The sequence below is a fragment of the Gossypium hirsutum genome, chromosome A12 (assembly GCF_007990345.1).
Source record: "Gossypium hirsutum isolate 1008001.06 chromosome A12, Gossypium_hirsutum_v2.1, whole genome shotgun sequence".
NCBI lineage: Eukaryota > Viridiplantae > Streptophyta > Magnoliopsida > Malvales > Malvaceae > Gossypium > Gossypium hirsutum.
Genome location: NC_053435.1, coordinates 48,521,952 through 48,543,861, shown reverse-complemented (window position 1 = coordinate 48,543,861; position 21,910 = coordinate 48,521,952).

Here is a 21,910-nt window from a genome sequence, read left to right as displayed (position 1 = left end):
AGGGCTTGGTACTTAAGCAGCCTTCATGGCTCACCTCCTCTGTATCGGATACCTACCTGGTGCACAGCTTCCATTCACTTTGATCATATAGCAAAGGCTATCTTTTAAAACACTAGGAAGGAAGTTGAAAGAGGCTTGGGTTTTTCTTAAAAACTTCAATGTGACACGTCGGATCCGGCCATAACGTCTGGGCCGGGTTTGGGGTGTTACATTTAGGGTTTTAGGAAAATAATTAATTGAATTAGGGTACAAATTAACTATTAATTTTAAATGCTAAATATTAAATTAGAGTTTAGGGTATTGGGTTAATTGATTAAATTATGGACTGATTTAGGGTTTAGGGTTAATTGATTAAATTTAAGGTTAATTGATACATAAAAGGAAAAAAAATTCTGAAAGAAAATATGATTGCAGCATATATACATATTGGCGCTATGATATGTTTAGGGTTTCAAGAAAAAATTGATTGAATTAGGATTTAAGGTTTTAGGTTTAATTCATTAAATTAACTATTAATTTTAAATACTAAATACTAAATTAGAGTGTATTAGGGTTAATTCATTAAATTAGGGCTTAGGGTTTAGTTTTTTAAAATAAATTTTTATTTAGGCTATTAGAAAAAACATATAAGCAATATAATATTTTTTTGTCATAGGTTTTAAGGTTTAGGGTTTCTGCAAGAATAATTCTGAGCAGACGTTTCTGGAAAAATAGTGTTAGAAAATGCTCCAAGCAGGATGCACTGTCAGCAAAATTTCTAGAAAAACCTCCCATGTGGACGCTTTTTTGCTTCAGTAGTTCGTAGAAAAATAATTCTGAGTAGACGTTTCTAAACAAATAGTGCCGAAAAAGCTTCAAGTAGGATGCACTATCAGCAAAATTTCTGGAAAAGCTCCCACGTGGATGCTCTTTTGCTACAGTAGTTCATAGAAAAATAATTCTGAGTAGACGTTTCTGAACAAATAGTGCCGAAAACGCTTCAAGCAAGATGCACTATCAGCAAAATTTCTAGAAAAAGCTCCCACGTGGACGCTCTTTTGCTACAGTAGTTCGTAGACAAATGAGGCTATAAATTAGCCAAATTTTATTTTCAGGTTGCATAACTTACAACAAAAAAATTAGAGATTCTAAGAAGAAAAGAAATTGAAGATGAGTGAACGTATTAGTGCTGTTATTTACTATGATGGTGAGGTCTGTAACACCGAGAACGGTGTTGTTTTTTTATCGGAGAACACAGCGAGACTGGTTTTTAACTAGAACATAGATTTGACAGAACTTCGTAAAAGAATTAGGTGCAAAATCTTCAAAACGATGCCAATGAAAGTTTTGTGTATTAAGTATCGATTTTGTACTTCAGCTGTTCCTGTGACATATGACTCATTCAACATCAAAGGCCCTCGTAGCTTGGAGGCAATGGTGCAGACTCATCTCACTAGTGGATCACCTTATCTTGAGTTATATGTACAATTTTCATCGCCAAATGATGCATTTACAGCTTCAACATTTACTGCTGGTCGAGAGGAATACACCACACCTACCCGACACTCCGTTAGTGGGTGGTAAAACACAGAAGTGCCCATGTTTAGTAGCAGTATGGAATACTTAACCCCTGCATGACACTCCATTAGTGGATGGGACATGCACCTCAGTGGGTCGATGTTTGATGCTGGAAATACGTACTGGGGAATGACATCAACTTCTAGTGGTTGCCAATCCACATCTGATTGGAGATGCTGTGAAACGTCCATAAGGAGGGATGATGTCCTCCCTACGACATCCACCGGCAAGGGGACCTTCTACGTTGCACATGATGATGGGTCAGATAATAAGTCCGATGCGGATCCACATCGAGAGGCCGGCCCTAATGGTGCAGAATTTGCATTATTTTCTGAACCAGAGCCTGTTCCAACCATAGCTGAAGATGTTGAAGGGGTTCAGATGATGAAGAAGAAGATCCACAATTCAGGGCGTACTCGCCTCCAGCCCACATGCATAATATTGATCTATCTGAAGATGATGCGTTGGAGTTTCCAGATCTACTACACAGAAGGTGTGACCGTACAAGTTCTTTATTGGATTCAGGTGAATTAGAAGATGGTAAGGAGTTTTCCAATAAATATAGTTTTCTTGGTGCATTAAAACAACATAGCATCATGAACGGGGTTAACTACAACGTGGTTAAATCCAAATCCAATAAGTTTGAGGCCAACTGTGCAGTGCAAAACGGTACATATTCATAGAAAATCATGGCCTCGTTGAGGAAAAAGACAGGTTTGTAGGAGATAAAAAAGTACAAAGGCCCGTATACATGTGCTGCTCGTACAGTATCACTAACCGTTTAGATTTTTTTAATGGTACTATTATTAAGTACTGTTGCATTTTTAACGTACTTCGTTGACAGGTGTTTCGGAAGATCATCCCAAGATGAATTCAGATATGTTAGCTACCTTAATACTACCGACGGTGAAAGCCAATCCCAGAACTTCAGTGTCAGTCTTAATTGCCAATATTCGTAGCCAGTTGAGGTACACACCCTCTTACCGCAAGGCTTGGATAGCTAAGAAGAAGGAGTTGGAAAAGATTCATGGTGGATGGGACGCTTCATATAATGAAGTGTGGCAGTGGTGTCAGGTGCCAGAGAGATTTGTCCCAGGTTGCGTAACAGACCTTGAAACTGAACCTGCGTACTACAACAGCCGATTGCTCCTTGGATGCCAAGTATTTAAGCATCTGTTCTAGACCTTTAAACAATGCCAAGATGCATTTTTATATTGCAAGCCATTGGTACAAATTGACGGTACCTTTATGTATGGTAGATATACCTATCGGCTATTGTTAGCTGTGACACAGGATGGTAGTGGGAGAATCCTTCCACTTGTATTTGCAATAACACCGGAGGAGTCAGATGATGACTGGGAGTTCTTTCTTTATAGGTTAAGGAGGCATGTCTGCCCCCAACCTAATATCTGCATCATATCGGATCGAGGCACCGAAATACTAGCCGCAATTAAGCGACATGGAAGCTTATGGCATCGCACACACCATCGGTATTGCCTAAGGCACGTGGTGTCCAACTACTACGGACAATTTGAATTTATAAGTGAAAAACGACAAGTGACCAACATGGGTATTTAATATCTATTATTTCATTTGTAATATTGAATTTATTTTAAATGGAAAAGTGGTACGTAATTTTTGTTATCAACTTATATTGGCAGGGTATGAGATAAGTAAAGACCATTTTCATGAGATGTTGGCAGTTTTGCGTTCAGTTAACGAAGAAGGCCCAGACTACCTCTGTAACATACCTTTCGAATAGTGGACACAAGCATACGATGACGGCCTACGATATGGTCATATAACCTCAAATCTGGCTGAATGCATAAATTCTGTTCTAAAAGGAACATGTCATTTGTTGATAACATCAGTTGTTTGAGAGACATATTTTCGTTTAGCGACACTATTTTCGAAGCGAGCAGCTAGTTATAAAGGCCAAATGCAAAGAGGCCATGTATGGTGCGCAAAGGTATTGCAAGAAATTAACAAGGTGAAGGCGCGGACGAACACCATGCACACAGTCTGTCATGACCGAGACAACCTATGGTTTCATGTGACTGAGTTTGACAGACCGCACGAAGGTATTATTGGCGGGCAATATCGTGTACACTTGAGAAATAGGACTTGCGACTGTAGGAGCTTTGACGCACTTCGTTATCCATGTGATCATGTAATTGTAGCTTGTCAGAATCTCTGTCTAGATCCCATGAGCTATGTCAACAAAGTGTACAAACTAGAAACCATGTACAATGTGTGGAGACACGTATTCCCACCTGTCCTAGATGAACGTAACTGGCCGTCTGTATCGCTTGCTCCGTTTAAGCTGCTACTGGTAGAGAATTGCGTCGCAAACCAAAGGGTCGACTTTGCTCGATTAAAATACGTACCAATATAGATATCCGAGAAACAACCAATAATTAGAAGTTGTGCGGATGGTGTAGGAACCCATGCCATACAAGTAGATCGTGTCCAAATCGAAATAGTTGATAGTTGTCGTAAAAAAACTATAGTTGTCGTAAAAAACTATGTTGTATTATTTATATTTTATTAAATGAAACTATGTTGTATTACAATTGTCTTATTCAAAAGAAATTTTATTTTTATTAAATGAAACAATATAAAAAAGTTTGTACAAATATATTAAAAAAATCAATGTCCGTGGTGGTCGGAATCAATGCCACATGGGGGTCGTCAACGAGTCTGTGCTAGATTCCTCCTTCGATCAGGTTCGGCGAGGGTTGTGGTTCCTCCGGTAGGGGATCTGGTTGTGGCTATTGGGAGGATGACCCACCTTGATAGAATAATGATTGTGGCGGTGTTTGCGTCACCCATGGCGGAGGTGTTTGAATCCCGTAAGGTGATGGAGATTGGTAGAAAGAAGAGCTCCCCGATGGTGCCTTGTGCGATCCCTCATGCAACAGCGGCCTATAGATCGGAGGTTGACTCAGAGTAATCGGGAACAGAGATGATCCGGGCCATGGATTCCAACCTGCCATAGGACTAGGAAAAGGAAACATATAAGGGTTAGGATACATATAAGGGCTAGGATACGCACCTGGAATAATCTGAAAAGGTTATGATGTGGGTGTCATCCGCTGAACTGTTGGGCCTGATGATTGTGTGGGTGCTGTTGATGGCCTGTGTCGTCGTCCCTTCTTCTTAGATTTAAAGGGCCCCGTCGTTCCTTTTGGGCACGAATTTATCGTTGCCTCTCCTCTTCCGATAATAAATATGGCTTTCCTTGGATCCTAAACCATGGCATGTATTCCGCTACGCATGCTAACTCTAGCAAGATGATGGGTTCTCGAGTAGGTATATAATCATACCGCTTTTCCCACGTTTCGATATAGTGTGACTAGAATCTAGGCCAATCTGTATGCAGTTACCGTAAACCGACTTTGTGCTAGTCATCAAACACCTCGGGTGCCACGAAAATCGGTTGTCGAAATCAAATTGCCGTAATACTCTATCTGACTAGTGCATCTCCACAGTAGCATTGTTCACCAATGGGACCTTCACATGCCAAAAGTTTGGATTTTGAAAGAATTCATCCAGAATTACAGCTCGAATTGCCGGATCCTCGTATGGTGTCTATTAAAACTATATGAACATGATAAAAATATTACTTATATACATAATACATAATACTAAATACTAAATACGAAACAACTATTTTATTATGTATATATATTTTATTTAATACTTACTTCTGCTTCTGATCGTTGGTCTAATAGAAGTCGTATATCTTTAAGAGAGGTAGGTATTCCGGCATAACTCGCCGAATGGTTCCACCTAATTAAATAAATTTTTAGCATAAAATTATATTCTAAATCTACATAATAATTGTAAAATCTAATATAAAGCTTACCTCGTTATGAGTGGAAATGTATATGGGTGGTCGACTCGAGGATGTAAAAATGGAAAGCGAAACCGTGCCCATGATTGCAGTAGTGATAGGCAACCTCCTATTTTGGCTTTGTTCGGTCGCGTCGCCCCGCACATTTCCTTGTACAATGTTGCCAACATGGCAGACCCCCAACTCAATTCGTCGGCTGCTCTAAAATCTACGAGTTTCAGTAGCCATCTCAGATGTACGAGGTTTCTTGACAAGTTCGGCATCAAATAACCTCCAATCATCTCAACAATATATGCCCAAGCATATCGTATTCTTTCGAGTTCAGTCGCATCATTATCCGGCTCCGGGAATGTGTCTCGAACCATCCCATCTCGATTCGACCTTCGTTAATTTTATCCGGTAAGCTCGTAGCATATGGCTCCCCAATCAGTAGATGATGTGGACCTGGTGACTGCGTACCCATCCACCAACAATCCCAATTACAAATGCAAATCTTCCAAAGTGATAGTACACTCCCCGCATGGAAGATGAAAAGTGTGCGTCTCGGGTCTCCACCTCTCTATCAATGCACTGATTAGTTTCGGGTCCAACTTGCACCCCCGGCCTATCATGGCCACGTGCCAAAATCCCGCTTCTAGCAAGTAATTCTCGATTAACGGCGATGGAGGACCAAACATATTACAGATGTAGCATTGCAACACCCGATCTACAGACTATTATAAAAATTTATAAAACAAAAATTAATTAAAATTGCATAAATTAATTAATGCAAACATCATAAATGAAAAAAGAAAAATCAAACAGTATTGAAATTGTAATTATAATTGCATAAATGAATAAAATATCAAATAGTATTGCAAATTTAATTAAATTTGCATAAATTAAAATAATATCGAATAGTATTGAAAATTTAAAATTATTACTTACCATTGTCATTTGATTAACGGAGATGTGCTTATTATCGAGACAGATTAATTCTCCGGCCATTACTAACATGATCGAATTTTTTTAATTTAAAAAAATTAAATTCAAAAAAATTTTAAACAAAGAATTTTGATAGAATTTTGAGAAAATTTTAATGAAATTTGATAGATTTTTGAAGGGAATATTGAAAGAATGTTGAGAATTATGAGAGCATTGTGTGAAAAATAATTAAAGGTAAAGGAATTTTGAGAGAATTATAGAAATTTGAGAGATTTGTGTGAAAAAATGATTTGGGGGGGTTTATAGGTTTTTTTTTTTGGACCGTTGGAGGCCAACTGTCAAAAATTTGACCGTTGCATGGGTAAAACGCTCCCCTGGGGGAGCGCTTTGTCCACATCAGCAAAGCGCGCCCTCAAGGACGCATTTTTTGCTGATGTGGACAAAGCGCTCCCCCAGGGGAGTGTTTTGTTGACACGTACTCTGAAATTGCGCTTACGTAGACGCATTTTCGTGGGAAACAGCCTAATCCGGTAAATAACGTAAAAAATGTCCCATTTTCATAATTATATTATTTAAATGGCATATTTGGGTAAAACGCCCTAAGGTCTGGCTTGAAAATAGGTTTAAAATTTTACTAAAGTTTTACTCAGATAAAAATGTTAAAACTTAAGCTCGGTTTGTTTGTATTAAAAATTTTTATATTATTATTTTTATATAAAAAATTAAAAATATAATACATCAAATACACTAAAATCATTAAAATAAATGTTTCCCAACAAATTGAAAATAATTTAAAAAAATATTTATACTTAAATAATACTAATATAGGTGCAACTTATTAAGTAAATACCTTTAAAACAATAGCAAAATTAACAATGAAACAAAAGTTATACAATATCCAAATAATAAAAATAAAATAGTAGTAACATAATAGCGAAACGACACCAAAGCAATGACAAAATAATGACAAAAGGTGTGAAAACAACAACATTTTCTTTTACAAATTCAGACTAGGTACGGGCCTCATTTTTTTACCAAGTCTTTTTTCGAGCCTATATTTTTATCTAAACCCTCCTACTTTTTGAACAGATCTTCAAACCGGACTGAATGACTCAATCTGTGATCAAATCTATCTCTAATTTATACTCCTAAACTATTAATAAAATTATAGTACCGAAGTCAAAGTTATTAAATATTAAATGTCAAATGATGATATTGTCACAATATTAATATGCTATGTGTAAATATTCATATACTATTATTATTTTTTCTAAAAAACTTTTTTTTCAAAAACAAATTACATTGTTTTATCTTTTAATTGTTTTTTGAAAAAAAATCTATTAGTTCATAAAACTTTGAAAATTGTGTAATTTGGTCATTATCTTGTTTTGACACTACAATTTTTTATGATTAAAATTATTTAATGGATAGATGTAGTCTATAATAAATATTGAAATTTAAATGGATGAAATAGATATCAAATACTTCAAGTAGTGAATTTTAATAGTTTTTGATAATTGAATGTGTTCATAAAAAATAAAGTATATAATTATAATTATAACAAAGTAAGAGCTAGAATGTAATTTAAATTTTTTAAAATAAAAAAAAATAGAAAATAGTGTATTACATAAAAATAAATAATTGAAAATAGAAAGGTAATAATCATTATTTTATAAGTAAAAAAAATCATATAACTTATGACTTATGTTTTTAAAATTATTACTTAGTAAAATATTATAATAATATGATATTAAATAAGTCACATGTATTTGGAGAGAGAGAAATATTATATTTAATTTGTATAGATATTACACTTTGTTGTTTAATATAAATTAAAAATCTTATAATTATAGGACTTTTTCCTCCTGATTTGATTTTTATTGTGATGGCCATTGGGCTACAATTTAGAAATCTCTGTTGGATTGATTGGCGTTGGGCTTGTAGGGTAAAGTTATACGGAGGAACTCATTTGGTTTAATAAATGAAAAATATGACTTCTCTAGAAAAAGGGCTCAAGCCTCCAACCTTATGGTTAACAGCCATACGCTCTAACCAATTGAACTATTCCAGCTTACATTTTTAGGTTAGAATTTAATTTAAATCCCATGTAAGTAAATTTTGAATTGTGTGAAAAGCTGAAATCTAATCTGATGAAAATATGAGGGATGTTGATGCAGAGTTACCGATAATTCGAGAAATTTAACTTTGCAATGTCTTTTTGTAAATGCCCAAATTTTCCCGGACCCAACAAACAGAAATAAAAACACCAATAAAAACAAAAATATAAAATAAAGTACAAATTATTAAGGTCCATTGACAGCATCAAACACAAACTTAAAACCCAAAATAAAAAAAACCCTAATCCCCAAATTCTATGGCCCACTACCTAAACAAGTTTTGGTAGAAGCCAGAAACCCTAGGGTTTCTGGTGCTGCTACCCATGTGCACAGCTCCCTCATTGGGCGCACTGCCCGCGCCTTGTCCCGAGGCCTGACCCCCTCTGCTCAGTCTTACACTGAAATGACCAAACCTTTGCCCCACCCCATCACTTCCGTCTAGCCTGCAAAGACAACAAAAACAGCAAGAATGACAGCTAACAGAGCAAAACACAGCAGCAGAAACAAAAGAAGGTAGTGACTAAACTGTAACACAATCGGCTATAAAGAGCCACGATTTATCAATGTAAAAGGGGGGATTTTTTGAAATAAAAATACAAAGAAAATTGAAACAGCAAAGGTGATTTTTCGCTTCTTTTTTTTTTCATTTCATTCTTGAAATGGTAAAAAATAGAAAACAAAAAACCTTACCTACCTCCCTCGTGTCGCACCGTCGTCGGAGATTCCTCTTTTGCGGTGAAAGCCACGAAAACCCTTTAGGGTTTAGATCGGGCTTCGGAAAGGGAACACGAGAAGTCAAAGGGCCAAAGTCGAATCTTTCTCGCTTTTCTTCTCGTCTAGTTTTTTTTTGCATGGAGATTTAAAACTCTTTTTATAAAAAAGAAAAATGTGGTTAAAAATCAGAATTTTGAAGTCTCCGGCCATCGTGTACGGCAGCACTGTTGCCGGCGACCTGCTGCCGTCACAGTAAGGTTTCAAAAATGATTTTTTTTGTTTAGTTTCTTCACTTAAATATATCATCAAAATGGCACCATTTTGGAAATCATTTTCAGAGGCCAAAACGACGTCGTTTTGGCCTCTGACCTGAAACCCGACCTAAGAAAGCCTAAGATCCGCGTGTTTTTGGACCAAAGGTTTATTTGCGACCTTGGTCCTTCCGCTTTTGAGGCTGTTTTAATGTGGTCATTTTCTTTTTCTTTTTTTTAATTTTGCCTCAATCTGTTTACTTTATTTCAATTTAACCCTCGAACCTTTTAACAGACAAACATCTGAATGGTGTCGTTTTGAGGACTGGGAATATTTCCCCATATAGCCCTTGTCCCTTCGCGCGTGTTGCATTTAAGCCTTATATTTTTGTTCTATCTCGATTTGTCCCTAAATTTCCATTTAAACTTCAATTTAGTCCTTTTCGCATTTATTCTACTATAATTTTAGCTCAAAACTTTCTTTCTAATTCCAATTCAACCCCTAGTCTACTTAATTTCAAATTTTTAATTGTTTCATGTATTAATTAATTAATTAATTAATTAATTAATTTGTTTTCAATTTTTTATCAAACCGTTTATTGGTATTTATGTTTTATTTACATATTTTCATTTATTATGCATTCCTTTCATTTTTATATTTTTATTTACATACATTTTTATATTCTTTTATTTTGTTTTATCTTTCATTATTGTTATCATTGTAATTTATTCATTTGCTTATTTATTGCTTTGTTATAAATTTAGATTATTATTATTATTATTTATATATATCTATTTATTATCCTTTATGTATATATATATGTATATTTTAAAATTTAGATTATTTGTGTTTCTTTACTAAATATGTAACACCCCTAACTCGTATCCATAATCGGAATAGGGTTACGAGGCATTATCGAATTTATACACTAACATTTATACAAAACCGAGTTATAAATATGTCTTAATATGGGCCTATGGGGCCCAATACATGCTTTGGAAATGGTTTGGGACTAAACCAACAACTTTGAAATTTTTTTCATGAAGATGGGGGCAGACGCCTGTGTGGCCTGGGACATGGCCGTGTTGCTAGCCCGTGGGGATCCCATGGTCGTGTGGCCAGCTCGTGTGGAATTCTGACTTGCAATTTCTTAAGTATCAAAAGGGCACATGGCCTGGGCACATGCCCATGTTGCTAGGCCGTGTGGTATACTGAAATTTCACCATTTTTAAGCCATTTTTACACCATTTTGACACATGGCCAAGCTTGAAACCCGTGTCCTTCACCCGACCAAAACACATGGCCGTGTCTTCTGCCCGTGTACTATCCTGACTTCATATAAAGATGCAAGGGACTCACAGTCATTTCACACGCCCGTGGCCTGTCCGTGTGTCACACACAGTCTAGACACACTCCCGTGTGTCTTACCCGTGTGGATGAAATAAGGCCATTTCCTAGCCTTATTTCTCACCGAAGCTTAACCATTTTCCTGCATGAAAACTTATAAATATATACCATCCATTTCAACCAATTTCCATCATTGAATCTAACATTTCCAACTTTTAAACATACCCTAAAGCTTACATTTACATTGGTTTGTAAATCAAGTTTTATGACAGGTAATTTGTATCTTGTTGAATATGAGCATACCACATTACCACAAAATACATATTACTAGCCATTCCAATGGCTAAGTTGTAAACAAACATATTACATTATCATTTGACCTCATTAGCCTATACATGTCATTATCTCAAAATGAGTTTATCGTTTATACCAATATTAAGGAGTTGATAGTGTGATGATACTCCAACCCGGTCAAACCTTTACTAGCTTCGACCATTATAAAACAGGGAAAAATATACCTAGAAAGCATTATATGCTTAGTAAGTTCATATAACCGAACTAAACTTACCACTCATAAATAACAAGTTAATCACACAGAAAGCAATTTATCCATCAATTTAGCAAATTAACAAATATGACCTATACACAATCATTCAACCAAAATTGGTTAGTAAAAAAGCATTATTATGCATAGATGAGCTCATCATGTCATTTCTTCTTATTTCACTTGTTAATACATTTCCGTTGAATTTTTGAATTTCTGATGGACTTTTCCTTTTCTAGTTGTACACTCGAGGTGCACATTCCCTTTTCAAGTGGTACACACGAAGTGTACATACCCTTTTCAATTTGTACACTCAAAGTGCACATAACCTTTTCAAGTGTACACATATAGTGTACCTTTCCTTTTCAAGTGGTATACACAAAGTATACCTTTCCTTTTCACATGGTATACACAAAGTATACCTTTCCTTTTCAAGTGTACACACAAAGTGTACATAACATTTTCAAGTTGTACCATTTGGGTACATAAATCCTTTTCAAGTATCACCCTTTCAGGTTACATTCCTTTTCATAATGAGATCAAAAGATTATCCCTTTCAGAACAACCTTTACTGCAACATATGCAGGATCTCATATACATGGTAATCACCTGTCCAATTGGAAATCAATATTCAAACAGATTCATATAATATTTCATCATTTACATGTAAATCAAAAATCAAGATTGATTTATTACATGTACATACCAATTACAAATCATAATGCACAATATTCAACAATCAATTCAACACATTTACATGCTTACTTTAGTTATACGAACTTACTTCGACAATTGATCGTATCTACTAACCCGAAACTTTTTCTTTCCCTCGATCTTTTTCTTTGTTTGACACTTCCGGATCTATATAAATAAATTTAATCATCAATTCTATGATTTTTACATTCAATCAAGCCCACTTCACATTTTAGGCAAAAGTACCATTTTGCCCCTAAACTTTTTATTAATTCCACTTTCGTCCCTAGTCTCGGAAATTGAAATTCATGCAATTTACTCCTTATTTAAAGCTTATTCAAAATTTCAAATTAACTTTTACAGCACATGTATTTCATAATTTTTAGAATTTTTCCAAGAATTTCACTACTTTGCAATTTAGTCCCTACACTTGTTTTCACTAAAAAATCACCTTGTAAAAGTGATTTATCTATCAATAATCTTTCATTTTCTATCAAAAATTTTCAATTTACAGCATATTCATCCATGGGTAATTTTCTAAACTTTGATTTTCTTTCAATTTAATCACCCAAATAAAGAAATTAAGCTTTTACGGTCTCAAAAATATAAAAATCACTAAAAACGGGACATAGAACTTACCAAATCAAGCTTGGGAAATTTCTTTTCTCTCTCCTAGCATTTCTATGTATTTTATGAAGAAGAAGATGATATAAAATGGATTTAATTCTATTTAATCATTTATCATACTTTATTTAATTCAATTTCCAATTTAGTCCTTAACCTTTTTCAATTTTTTCATGGACGACTCATTAAAAATATCTACATGTTTTTCATCAATGGTCTAATTGCCATATAAGGACTTCTCATTTTTAATTCCTATAGCTATTTAATCCTTATAACTACTAGAATTCAACTTTGACATTTTATTCAATTTAGTCCTTTTTACAATTAGACACATAATTAATAAAATTTTTCGATAAAAATTTTCATGCAATATTCTTATCATAATACCTATCATTTTATGAAATTTAAATAATTTCATTTTTTAGACTCGGATTTGTGGTCCCAAAACCACTATTCCGATTTCACTGAAATTGGGTTGTTACAACTCTTCCCCCTTTAAGGATTTTCGTCCTCGAAAATCTTACCAGTGAAGAGATTCGGGTACTGCCTTTTCATGATATCTTCAGGTTCCCAAGTAGCTTCTTCAATTCCATGTTTCTGCCAAAGGTCATTTACTAGTGTTATCTTTTTATTTCTCAATTCTTTTGTTTCCCGTGCTAAGATCTTAATTGGTTTCTCACTATACATCATGTCGGGCTGAATTTCTACTTCTGTTGGAAAGATAACATGTGATGGATCCGATCGATATTGACACATGAAAAACATTTTGAATTCTTTCAAGTTCTAGCGGTAATGCTAACCGATAAGCTACTGGTCCAATTCTTTCAATGATCTCATATGGTCTAATAAACTGAGGACTTTCAAGAATACCTTATCACCAATCTTAAACTCAATTTCCTTTCTTTTAAGATCAGCATAAGACTTTTTTCTGTTTGAAGTTGCTTTCAGGCTGTCTTGTATCACCTTTACCTTTTCTTCTGTTTCTCGAATTAAATCAATGCCATGAATCTTCTTTTCACTGAGCTCTGTCCAGTACAATGGTGTTTTACATTTTCGACCATATAAAGCTTCATACGATGCCATTTTAATACTAGATTGGTAGCTATTATTATAGGAAAATTCAATTAGAGGCAAATACCTTTCCCAGTTACCTTCAAATTCAAGCACACAACACCGTAACATGTCTTTTAAGATCTAGATCACCCGTTCTAATTGACCATCAGTTTGAGGATAGAATTAGTACTAAAATGCAACTGTGTTCCCAGTGCTTCTTGCAATTTATACCAAAATGGGATGTAAACCGAGGATCTCTATCAAAAACAATAGAAATCGGTACACATGCAATCTAACAATTTCAGAGACATAAAATTCGGCTAATTTATCCAATGAAAAGTTTATACGTTTTGGTATAAAATGTGTCAATTTTGTTAACCTGTCAAAAACTACCCAAATGGCATCTTTCTTTCTCGGTGACATACGCAGTCCTGTTACAAAGTCCATGGTAATCCTTTCCCATTTCCATTCCTGTATATTGATTGGCTGTGATAACCCTGAAGGCACCTGATGCTTAGTTTTCACTTGTTGACATATTAAACATTTGGCTACGAATTCAGAAATATCTCTTTTCATTTCCAGCACCAATACATCTTTTTCAAATCATTATACATTTTATTACTATCGAGATGAACTAACATTATACCATTATGAGCTTCATTCAAAATCTTTTGTACCAATTCTGAGTTCTTCGGAACACATATTCTGTTTTTAAACAACAAGCAATCATCAGACCCAATTTGAAATTCTGAATCAGAATTCTTTTGACATTATTATCGTTTAACTTGCAACTCATTGTCACTCTTTCGTGCTACATAAATTTGTTGTATAAATGTCGGTCTAGCTTTCAATTCAACTACAACCGAACCATCATCTGACAAAGATAACCGGTTGTTCATTGCTCTTAAAGTAAACAAAGATTTCCTGCTTAGTGCATCCGCCACAACGTTGGCCTTTCTCGGATGATAGTCAATAATCAAATCATAATCCTTTATTAACTCGAGCCACCTACGTTGCCTCAAATTCAAGTCTTTCTATGTCATTAAATACTTTAGACTTTTATGGTCAGTGTAAATATGACATTTTTCACCATATAAATAATGCCGCCATATTTTCAATGCAAACATTATGGCTGCTAGCTCAAGATCATGCACCGGGTAATTTCTTTCATGTGGTTTAAGTTGTCTTGAAGCATAGGCAACCACTTTACCTTCTTGCATCAAAACACAACCTAAACCATTTAAAGATGCATCACTATAAATTACAAATTCCTTACCCGATTCAGGTTGTACCAACACAGGTGCTTTAGTCAACAAAGTCTTCAGTCTATCAAAACTCTGCTGACATTTATCATTCCACTCGAATTTTACATCTTTGTGCAGCAAACGAGTTATTGAAGAAGAAATCATTGAAAATCCTTTAACAGACCTCCGATAATATCCGGGTAGACCCAGAAAACTTCTAGCCTCTAACACGTTCTTTGGTGGACTCCAATTAATAATTGCTAAAATTTTGTTCGGATCAACTCTAATGCCTTTAACAGATACAATATGACCAAGAAAGCTAACTTTTCGTAGCCAAAATTCACAATTACTAAACTTGGCATACAATTCTTTTTCCTGTAAAGTTTTCAACACAATCCTCAAATGTTCAACATGTTCATCTTCATTTCGAGAATAAATTAAAATATCATCTATGAATACCATGGCAAACCTATCTAGGTACGGTCTAAAAATCTTGTTCATTAAATCCATAAACACTACTGGTGCATTTGTTAATCCAAATGGCATCACTAAGAATTCGTAATGACCATATCTAGTTCTGAAAGCTGTCTTTGGAACATCTGAATCCTTCACCCGGAGCTGGTAATAACCTGAACGAAGATCAATCTTTGAAAATACAGTAGCTCCCTTCAACTGATCAAATAAGTTATCAATTCGAGGTAGTGGATATTTATTCTTTATAGTGACTTTGTTAAGTTACCTGTAATCAATACACAACCTCAAAGATCCATCTTTCTTCTTTACAAATAACACCGGAGCACCCCATGGTGAGAAACTAGGTCGAGCAAAACCCCTGTCAATTAATTCTTGTAATTACGCCTTCAACTCTTTTAACTCAGCAAGAGTCATTCGATAAGGTGCTATCGATATTAGTGTTGTTCCTGGAATTAAATCTATAGAGAATTCCACTTTTTTGACAGTTGGTAAGCCAGGAAATTCTTCCGGAAACACGTCTAGAAACTCACATACGACTAACACAAATTGAATCTTTGACTCGGTTACTTTAGTATCCAACACATAAGCAAGATATGCATCATACCCCTTCCTCATACATTTCTGTGCTGCTATTGTTGAAATCATATTAAATAATCCATCTAGCTTGTCAGTTCAACATGAAGTAACTCACCGTCTTGACATTTCAACACAATATACTTCTGCTTACAATTAACTACTGCATCATGTTGGGTTAACCAATCCATTCCCAATATCACATTGAATTCATCAAAAGGCAGTGACATTAAATCAACCAAGAAACATTTACGCTTTACCATAAGTGGACAGTTTTTACAAACTTTATCCACCTTTACACATTGACCCAAAGGATTTGAAACTTCCACCACAAATTCAGTGAATTCAGTAGGTAAAACTTTAACATCTATTAAATTTGTGCATATATATGAGTGAGTGGAACCAGGATCAATTAATGCAATAATATCAATATCTAATAAAGAAAAAGTACCAGTAATGACATCTGGCACTGAAGCATCTTCTCGGGCTCGTATGGCATATGTTCTTACAGGAGCTCGGACCTTAGATTTAGTATTTGAATCTTTTGTAGCGCTTCAGCTACCACTAACATTTCTGGGTGTCTATAACATTTCTAGAGTGTCTAGGTGGTCTACCCTTTGAAGCAGTGCTACCTAGTTTTGAAGTCTGTTCAGTATCTCTTTCTACTATTTCTGGATAATCTTTCAAGAAATGATCAAATGAACCACATTTGTAACATGCATCGGTTTTCATTCGACATTCCCCATGATGAAATTTGTTACAATATTTACATTTTGGCTTCACGTTTCCCCCACTTCTAACACTAGTCACTAACGGTGACGAAGACTTGGGATTAAAGCATTGAAAACCACACTCTTTACCGGAATACCCAGCTGAAGTAGTAGATCCTTCTTGATACCTCTTTGATTTCTTTGAAGAAAATGATTGAGACCTACTAATAGGTCTTTTCCTAGAGAATCGGGCTTCTCTGTTTGCCTTCTTCTTTTCTTTACTTAGCTTCTCAGCTTTGTTTGCATGATTAGCAAGTGCTGCAAACTCTCTTATTTCCAAAATACCAATCAGTAATTTTAAATTTTCATTTAATCCTTCCTCAAAACATTTACACATTTCTGTCTCTGTTTGGACCCATTCACTAGCATATTGGCTTAACCGAACAAACTCCCTTTCATATTCCGCAACGGACCTGTTCCCTTGCTTTAATTCTAGAAATTCTTTCCTTTTCTGATCTAAGAATCTTTGACTAATATATTTCTTTCTGAACTCAGATTGAAAGAATTCCCAAGTAATATTTTCTTTTGGAACCACTGAACTTACTGTTTTCTACCAGTGATAAGCGGTGTCCTTTATCAAAGATACATCACATTTCAAGCATTCAGCTAGAGTACATGATAATTCGTCCAACACTCGGGTAGTATTTTTCAACCAAAATTTTAGCTTTTTCTGGATCATCTTCGATTGTAGCTCTAATTCGTCAGCTCCATATTTTCTTAGTTTATCCACTGGAGCCTTACCAATTCTAACAATTCCAGTACCTGATGGTCTCTCAAGAGCAGTCTGAGTATTTGGTGGGGGAGGTTGTGATTGGAAAACAGTTGAATTTCTTCTCAAATATTCAGGAAACCATTTACCTAACATTTCAAAAAGAAAGCCTCTTTAGCATATTCACTTCGGCCCTCTGATTTGGACCTTCTACTACTACTACTACTACTACTACTACCATTTATAGCTCTCGGTTGGAAGATATTTACTATATGAAAAATACATTTAAAATGGTTAGGAGATATCACACTATCATCAATTATATAATGGCATGTATAGCTAAATACACACTTGCTACATTAGTCCAAGAATCGACTAAACCGTAGCTCTGATACCAATAAATGCAACACCTACGAGGCATTATCAGATTTATACACTAACATTTATACTAAATCGAGTTATAAATATGCATTTCAAATCAATTCTTTTCAAATATTCAACTTAAAGTCCCTAATATGGGCCTATGGGGCCCAATACATGCTTTGGAAATGGTTCGGGACTAAACTGACAATTTTGAAAATTTTTCCTTGAAGATAGGGGCACACGCCCGTGTGGTCTGGGACATGGCCATGTGGCCAGCCCGTAGGGATCCCATGGCCATGTGGTCAGCCCGTGTAGAATTTTGACTTGCAATTTCTTAAGTATCAAAGGGGCATACGGCTTGGGCACACGCCCATGTGGCTAGGCCATGTGGTACACTGATTTTTCACCATTTTTAAGCAATTTTTAAACGGTTTTGACACACGACCATTCTTGAAACTCGTGTCCTTCACACGATCAAGACACACGGTCGTGTCTTTTGCCTGTATACTATTCTGACTTTATATTTAAAGATGCAAGGGGCATACGGTCATTTCACACACCCGTGGGCTGTCCGTGTGTCACACACGGTCTAGACACACGCCCGTGTGCCTTACCCATGTGGATGAAATAAGACTATTTCCTAGCCCTCTTTCTCACCCAAGCTTAACCATTTTCCTGCATGAAAACTTATAAATATATACCATCCATTTCAACCAATTTCCATCATTCAATCTAAGATTTCCAACTTTTAAACATACTTTAAAGCTTACATTTACATTGGTTTGTTAATCAAGTTTTATGACAGGTGATTTGTATCTTGTTGAACATGAACATACCACATTACCACAAAATACATATTACTAGCCATTCTAATGGCTAAGTTGTAAACAAACATATTACATCATCATTTGGCCTCATTAGCCTATATATATTATTATATCAAAATGAGTTTATCGTTTATACCAATATTAAGGAGTTGATAGTGTGATGCATTATATGCTTAGTAAGTTTATATAACCAAACTACACTTACCACTCATATATAACAAGTAAATCACACATAACACAATTTATCCATCAATTTAGCAAACTAACAAATATGACCTATACGCAATCATTCAACCAAAATTGGTTAGTACAAAAACATTATTATGCATAGATGAGCTCATCATGTCATTTCTTCTTATTTCACTTGTTAATACATTTCCGTTGAATTGTTGAATTTCCGATGGACTTTTCATTTTCTAGTTGTACACTCGAGGTGCACATTCCCTTTTCAAATGGTACACACGAAGTGTACATACCCTTTTCAATTTGTACACTCAAAGTGCACATAACATTTTCAAGTGTACACATATAGTGTACCTTTCCTTTTCAAGTGGTATACACAAAGTATACCTTTCCTTTTCAAGTGTACACACAAAGTGTACATAACGTTTTCAAGTTGTTCCATTTGGGTACATAAATCCTTTTCAAGCATCACCCTTTTGGGTTACATTCCTTTTCATAATGAGATCAAAAGATTATCCCTTTTGAAACAACCTTTACTACAACATATGCAGGATCTCATATACACGGTAATCACCTGTCCAATTGGAAATCAATAATCAAACGGATGCATGTAATATTTCATCATTTACATGTAAATCACAAATCAAGATTGATTTATTACATGTACATACCAATTACAAATCATAATTCACAATATTCAACAATCAATTCAACACATTTACATGCTTAATTTAGTTATACGAACTTACCTCAACAATTGATCGTATCTACTAATCCGAAACTTTTTCTTTCCTCGATCTTTTTCTTTGTTCGACACTTTCGGATCTATATAAATAAATTAAATCATCAATTTTATGATTTTTACATTCAATCAAGCCCACTTTACATTTTAGGCAAAAATACCATTTTGCCCCTAAACTTTTGATTAATTCCAATTTCATCTCTAGGCTCGGAAATTGAAATTCATGCAATTTACTCCTTATTCCAAGCTTGATCAAAATTTCAATATAACTTTTACAGCATATGTATTTCATAATTTTTAGAATTTTTCCAAGAATTTCACTATTTTGCAATTTAGTCCCTACACTTGTTTTCACTAAAAATCACCTTGTAAAAGTGATTTATCTATCAATAATCTTTTATTTTCTATCAAAAAACTTTCAATTTACAGCAAATTCATCCATGGGTAATTTTATAAACTTTGATTTTCTTTCAATTTAATCACCCAAATAAAGAAATTAAGCTTTTCCGATCTCAAAAATATAAAAATCACTAAAAACGGGACATAGAACTTACCAAAACAAGCTTGGGAAATTTCCTTTCTCTCTCCTAGGGTTTCCATGTATATTGTGAAGATGAAAATGATATAAAATGGATTTAATTCTATTTAATCATTTATCATACTTTATTTAATTTAATTTCCAATTTAGTCCTTAATCTTTTTCAAGTTTTCCATGGATGACTCATTAAAAATATCTACATGTTTTTCATCGATGGTCTAATTGTCATATAAGGACTTCTCATGTTTAATTCTATAGCTATTTAATACTTATAACTGCTAGAATTCAACTTTGACATTTTTTTCAATTTAGTCCTTTTTGCAATTAGACACATAATTGATAAAATTTTTCGATAAAAATTTTCATGCAATATTCCTATCATAATACCTATCATTTTATGAAATTTAAATAATTTCATTTTTCGGATTCGGATTTGTGGTCCCAAAACCACTATTCCGATTTCACTGAAATTGGGTTGTTACAACATATATTGTTATTATTATTATTACTATTATTATTCATTTTCATCATTATTTATGTACTTTATTATAAATTGTCCTCCTAATTTCATTCATATCTTAATTTGGTCATTATATTCTTGATATTCCTTAATTATTTTCCTTAATATTTATTTATTGTATCTATTTATTTATCCCTTTACTCACACATTTTATTATTACTATTATTTTTATATAAAAAAAATCTAAACTTGAAAATAAATATATCTATTTTACTTACTAATTCATTTGTTATTCCATGCATTTTAAACATTTCTATGCTATGATCACTTGTTTTTATATCATGAATTTCTGTTTTTTTGCTTTACATATTCATCGAGACTAGTCCACTAATATTGTATTCATCTTTATAATTGCATCATTGTTATTGTAATATTTTATCGCATTTTGTATATCACTTCGAATATTGCAATAATTTTCACCAAAATTCTTAAAAAAAGATTCTTTAATAAAGACAATATTTTTGTGTCTTGGAAAATTCGAGAGATTGTGCCCTAACGTACTGGGTTTCAAGTTTTCTCGTTTGATTCAAATGACCGAATAACCTTTTAAAATTAAAATGCATGAGTTCTAAAAATCAAAAGATCAGCTTATTCTCGAGGGTTTAAAATGTTGTGTCTTAACATACTGGATGTGAAAGTTTATTACTTCGGGACAAGAAGGTCTTTAGCATCCGTTTCGATTTACTCAAGCAAATCCTTCGTAAAAATCAACTTTAATAAAAAAGGATTGTAATTTAAAATCTTTTCAAATTCTCAATTTTCGACACTAAGACACTAATTAATCAATTAGGTACCAATTTTAGGAGTTACGAAGGTGCTAATCCTTCCTCGTGCGTAACCGACTCCCGAACCTATCTTTTTGAATTTCGTGGACCAAAATCTTTGTTTAAATAAATCAAACCGTTTATTAAAAACAACCACTTTTATGAGGTGACCCGATCACTCCTCATAAAAAAGGATTGGTGGCGACTCCCATGTTTGTTTTCTTTTTCAAAATCAAAGTTGACATCTTTCCATCAAAAAATTGGTTTCGATAGCTTGGTGACTCCGTTAGGAACTTAAAAAAGAGAGTCAAGCCACGAGTTGATTACTTTTTATTTTTTTGTCGAAATTTGAAAACTTGGTTCAAAACTATGATCCTTTCTTTGCATTTCATCCATCATTTTTGTAATCTTTGCTTTATTAGTTCAAGTCTTGGAATGTTTTCGCATATTGCATTGCATGTCCATTCGATTTTACCCTTTTAAGTGGGAGTGAGAAACTAGTCCTTCGTGAGGTTTTCACCT